The sequence below is a fragment of the Camelus ferus genome, chromosome 13 (assembly GCF_009834535.1).
Source record: "Camelus ferus isolate YT-003-E chromosome 13, BCGSAC_Cfer_1.0, whole genome shotgun sequence".
Lineage (NCBI taxonomy): Eukaryota > Metazoa > Chordata > Mammalia > Artiodactyla > Camelidae > Camelus > Camelus ferus.
Window position 1 is genome coordinate 33,504,597 of NC_045708.1, and position 6,227 is coordinate 33,510,823.

Below are 6,227 nucleotides of genomic sequence, written 5' to 3' on the forward strand. Positions count from 1 at the left end.
CTCAGAGTCAAGATTAGCACAATGTGACTGTGCACATCTTAGTGTCATGGTGTGTACTTGTGAGTGTGTGAGGGCATGGGATGGGAGATATTTGTGTGTAAGAGTGGTGCTGGTGGCTCTCCTGAAGCATGCATTTGTGCACGTGTGCATTTGATTTGTGGGTTTCTGGGTGGGAAGGAGTGTGTATGCTGCTGTATTTCTGCGTGGACCTGGGGGAGTTTATGTTACATGTATGAGAATCTGTGTATCTGCCTGATGGCTTTATCAGAGTCGGGGGCCTGTGCACTTCAGTCTGTGTGCCTGTATTTGCTGCAGTTGGGATGTGTGTCTGTGTGTCTGGCTTTCCACAGGCAGGTAACAGCACTAGGAGCGCCTGGGCTGCGGTCCTTCAAGGGTTAAGGGAAACAGGCACCGCCATAACTCTTAATCATAGCTTTGCTAGCTTAGCCAGTGCCCCTGTTGAAAAATGTTTCAAAAAGCAAAATAAATGATCTTTTAGTTACAGAAGTATTGATTTTGCCCACATCTAGTAATAAAGAGCAAGTCACCTGTAGCTAAAACTCTTGTAAAATATATTTTATACTCTAATAGTCTGCAGATAGAGTCACCCGCTGAGCACAGATGACAAATCTCCCCAGCGTGGCCTGCGCCCCCCATATTTCACGTCAGGGACGCAGTGGTGGCGCAGGCAGTGACAGAGCTGGGCCTCCCTGTGGGTGAAGACATGGCCTGGTCAGCCAGAGGAAAAGAAAAAAGCCAGGTTCCCGGCACAGGGTCCATTCCCCTGGCCCACCCTCAGCGCTCAGCACCAACCTGGGTCCCGGTGGTGTGGCGGTGGCGTGGCGGTTCCAGTCCACCCGCCCTGCAGATACAGAACCCCCACCCCCACCCCCCGACTCAGATCCCTCAGGAGCAGCTCCCCAAGGCTCTCAGAGCAGGGCCGGCTCTCTCCCCACTGACCAGCTGCAGAGGCTGACAGTTTGGGAATGCTGGGGCTGGATCTGAGAGCAGAGGGAACGAGGGGGTGAGGGCGCCTTCCTGGTTTGAGGCCCGGCTACCCTGATGTGTTCACATAGGTTCCGCATGCTGGCCCCTCCCAGGCCCCCATGTACACACAAAAGGACACAGTCCCAAGTGTACACATACACAGAGAAACCCTCCATATACTCAGAAGGTCACACTTGACAGAACCACCCCCAACCTGTGCAAGTACACACACCTACACTTAGCTTTATCCATGCACCTACACCCAGGAGCTCACCTCCTGCGCATCCAGTCCTCTGCCCCCACAGACCTGCCATGTATCTAAAGACCCAGACAACATCCACTCTACCTGGAGAATTATTTAAAAAAATAGACTGCAGTCTGAAATGACCAAATAGTTACTTTGCTTTTGGGAATCTGAATGTGTGACTTACTCTCCTCATTATCTATGTTGTGTATAGATAAATTTGGCCAAACTCACCCCGACTGGCACATATCTCTCCCTACCTGTCTCTGCAGGTGGGAGAGGAGTTGCTTACTGAAGGTACCCTGGTCTCTCAGGCTCTTTTACTTTCCAGAGCGCTGCAGCCAGAGATGAAGCCCGGGCCTGGGAGGCCACCCACTGGTTCCAGTCCTTCTGCCCTGACCTGCTGCGTGGCCCTCAACAAGCCTCTGCATCTCTCTGAGCCTCTGTCTGGATGGGGCCCAACATTTTCCCCTGACATTCATGGCCTCCCCTCAGAGAAAGTCCACTAGACTCACCACGGCTGTGGTCAGGGTACCCTTGGAGAAGCCAGAGTGTCCTCCCACCTCTAAAGCCACCCAGCTGGCCTTGCTCCCCCCCCCCCCCCCCCAGTAAGATTACCTGGGAGCAAAACTGGTCAGAGGAAACTCAAAGGCACAGCAGGAGAACTCCTCCCCTCAAAGCTGGGAAATAGGGTTTTCCAATCTCTGATGGCAAAGGGGTGGGTAGAGAAGGTGAGGAGGGTGGAGAGTAGAGGGGGTCCTCTGCGAGTGAGGTGAAGGGATACGTCACTTAGTATTGAGGGAAAGGCTGAGAGGTGGTGGGAAGGGGCCAGGAGCATGTGGGGGATTTGGGGAGGTCAGGGGCAGGAACTGCTGGGAGGGATGGGGCCCTAGCAGGCACAGACCCCCGCTAGGGGGGAAGGAACTTGCGGGGCAACCAAGAGGGGGCAATCCGGAGTGGTGGGAGAGGGCCAGGAATGCACGGGGGTATCTTTGAGCAGTGAGGGGCAGTAGCAGGTCGGAGGGAGGGGACAGAGCAGGTAGCTGCCCCGCGCTGGGGTTGGAGGGGAGGGCTCTTTAAGCGGCGGCTGCGCTAATAACCTGTCCAGGAGATGGCTCGTGGCAAATTGCTTTGTTAGTCTTGTCAGCGCGGCCAGGGCCGCCGTCAGCGCGCGCCATGGATCAAGATGATGAATCGCCGCGGACCGCGCAGATGCGGGCGGCCCGCGGCCCTGCCCGGGGCTGAGGGTGGGGGTGGGGCTGGGGTGGAGGGGGCCGCGGGGGGCAGGGCCGCCGCCATCATCTCTCGAATTAGCTCTAAGCCGCCCACCACCTAGCCACTGCCCCCGGGAATGCCAGCCGTGAAGGCGGGAGCAAGACCGGGACGGGGACTGGGACCGGCGCCCCCCCCCCCCCCCCCCCCCGACCCTGAGCCTGGATCAGGCCTCGGACTCCCGGCTGGTCGGGACGCAGAGAAGAGTGGGTCTCCCAGAAGGAGCGCGCGCGCGGGGCTGCACGGGCTCGTCTCCCCAGCGAGCCTCTTCCATCGCAGCCCGGTGTTCTCAAAATTGGAGGGTATCCCCTGACCACCTGGGGCACCTAGAGAGTGGCCCCATCCGGGCATCTGCGCCCCCGCCTCTTCTGGGGCTGGGAGTGGAGGGTTGTCTTTCAGAATGTGTGTCTGTGAGGGGAATTAGGGGGTTTGGGTTTGGCATTGCTACTCTAAACCGAGCCCAGAAATGGCAGGACTGGAGCGTGCCCTGGGACTTTAAGGGAACCTTGGATTCTCACTTTCCAGATTTTTTTACACAGACGGCTGGGACCCGGTGGTCTGTTTCCAGGCCTGCCTGAAGCGCCCTGAGCACCCCCTTTCCCAAAGTTCTCAAGTTAACCCATACCTACCGCCTTGGTCCAATTTAAAAACATCTCCCCAGACAACCATGCACACAGCTCACAAAGCACAGTCTACATCCGTGTATTACATATTTAAACGCGTACACTTGTAAGTTACACACAAATATAGGAGTATATACATGTAACTAATATTCACACAACTCACAAGATAATGAAGGCACACAAACTTGCAAGCACATCCTGAAATGCACCACTGCCTCCACTCCCAGCCCCAGCAGCCCAGGAAAGTCTATCTATCGGGGGCGGGTCCCCAGCCAGTCTGAAGTCCTCTGAAGGTGTCAGCCACAGCCCTGGGGCGGGTGGGTGGGGAGGCTCCAGGAACAAGCTAGGGAGGGAGGCCCTGAATCATTTCCACTTTTTAGCTCCTGTCTAGACGGTAGCACCTTCAGAATCATTCTGTTAAATCAGTAAAACCCACCCACATTGTGGCATGCCAAGCTCCCCATCACCCCAGGCCTCCCTAAAGGACACCTTCCCCTTTGCCCTCCTATCCTGTTTTCCTCTCTTTCTGTCCCAGCACATGCCATGGATTTTGCACTCCACTCCCCATAAGAATCCACAGTCAACTTAGAGCCCAGCACTGTGCTGCAATGTCTATGGAAGTGCACTGGGGCAGGAGTGTGACTGAGTGACGGTGCTCTCTCTGCCCACAGTGTCCCCTCGTGTGGAAGATTAGTGTGTACCCTGAGACTCTAGGCCTGCTGGCCACCCAGCCACCACCTCCAGGACTGGGACAGCTGGCACAGACGAGGACCTGGGGTAGGAGACAAGCAAGGGTTTCCCCAGCTGGGCTCAGAATCTGTGTAGCAGACAAGTCTCCTTAAAGAGCGGGTGCCTATTTGGGTCCTGTGACCCAAGGCCTGGAGCCCTCAGGAATCCTCAGCTCACCAGCAGAACCTGCGCTATCTCCTACAGCCTGCCCCCCTAAGTCAGGCCCAGGTGAGGTTGGGGTCCCCCCAGTCTGCCCAGCAGCCCCTGTCCTATTTGAGGTGGCTACTAGGGAGGGATGGGTTGGAGTTGGGTCCCTGGGCAGGGAAAGGTGATGTTCCCTCTTGCTGGAAGGGGAGGCCCAATTGAAGCCGGGGCTCCTCTTATGGGGAGTAACCTCAGCCAACCCTCCTAGCACCACCAAGCAGGGATGGCTATGGGCAGGAAGGGACTCCACATCTGTGCTACCATGGGAGGGACTTTGGTGAGCCCCCTTTGTTTGTATGTCTTTAAATGTGACCCTCTACATGTGCATCTGTATCCAGGTCTCTGTGTGGGACTAAATGACTATGTGTGCATAGTGGGTGACAGTTTTCTCCAGGATGATCTGTGTGTGTTTGTGCACAAAGGGCAGCCAGGTGGGGGCGCAGTGTCGTTTACTACATTTCTCCAGCGTGTGGTGCGCCCAGCTGCTATCCCGATGGTCTAAGCCAGAGTCAGTCTTTGCTCTCCTTCCTTTCCCTTCCCTTCCCTCTTCTCCTCTCCCCTCCCTTACAGGGCCAGATCCCTGAAGGGAAATTAAAAGGTTATTTAAAGCCCCCGCTTCCACCTTTCTTGTCCCTTTAAATGGAGCCTAAACGGTTTTGCTTTGGCAGAAGAAATCTTTTCTGGAGCTTGGGGGTGGGGGTGGGGGATCCTGGTGGGAGAGAAGGGTCTAAGCGGCCTAATCCTCTTACCGCCCCCTCCTCTCCCTCCCTTCTGAGGCCCACGGCTCCCCGCCCTGCTCTGAGGCACTCAGCCCCTAACTCTGCCTGGGGATCGACCCTCAAATCTGTCCGTGGCCCCTTCTGGCCCACCCAGGCCAAAATTCCTGACCTCCTTGACCCAGGCCAGGACTCTAAAATGTACCGGCAGCATCAGCCAGCCAATACCTTCTGTCTCTCCATGGCTTAGCCCCTAAGGAAACAGCCAGCTCCCAGCAGCTAGACCCAGAAGCATCACTTACAGACCAGAGAGAACGCCAGAACCAGCATCAAGCTGCCCCACCCCAAGTGTGACACCATGTACCTGCCCTGTGTCCATCCTGCACTCAGCCACCTGGATTCGCCACCACACTTGAATGCACAATGGCAGAAGGATTGGTAATACACACAAAAGGGACTTACGGCCATATGAGGCTCCACAGTCACACGTGGGTTTGTGGTCATGGGAGCACAGTTCACAAGGACACACTCCACATATGACTCACAGTCCCTACCACTGTGCCCAAAGGCAGGCCACACAGAATTCCAGCCATACAGGGACACATACCATATGCACCCCACACCCTGCCCACAGTTGGCTAAGCCCCTCTCTAGTCACCTCCACACAGCCACACACATAGAGCCTCTGTACAGTCACTTGCCACCCCAGCACTGGCAGCAGTGTGGGTGTTAACCTGCCCCTCCGGCACACACTTCAGACACACCTTTCAGGAGGCCCGCCTTCATCACTGCCTGGCCCCAGAGCCAGCTCCTGAACATATCTTCCTGTGAACCGATCCTGCCTGGAGGGAGTGGGGCCCTGGCAGGAATGGAGGATCCCAGGCCCAGGATTTTGCCCACTTGGACCTGGCTCTGTGTCTGTCCTCCTTGAGACAGGTGCGTGTGTTTTGTGTGGAGCTGAGTCCCAGGCCAGCAGCCTCTCCAAGAGGCCTCCGGATGCCAGGCAGGTAACAGGCTGCCAGGAGCGCCATCCTGTGTATGGACTGTGTGGGCGATGAGTTCTGATTGCGGGTTGTGGGTGATGTGGTGCCACTGGGTTGACAGGGCTGCGGGTGGTATGGGACTGATAGGGATACTGTGTGTATCTGTGTGCTTGTGAGCGCGCAGCTCGGGACCAATCTCGGAGGGACGGTGGGCGTGGAAGTCAGGGCACCCCTACGCCATCGCTGCTGCCTCTAGTGCTAAGCCCCCAGTTTTGAGTGAGGCCTCGGGAGGGGACGGTTTCTTAAGACCCCTCCTCTCCCTAAGGATTGGCCTGAGGCTCCTGAAGACCCGAGAGAGTCAGAGATCCCGGGACCCGGAGTCCGAGGCACAGAGATTCGGAGGAGGTGACGGACGCTGGCCCGGCCCGCAGACCCACTGATGGTCGGACCTGGGCAACCTAGGCCGAGA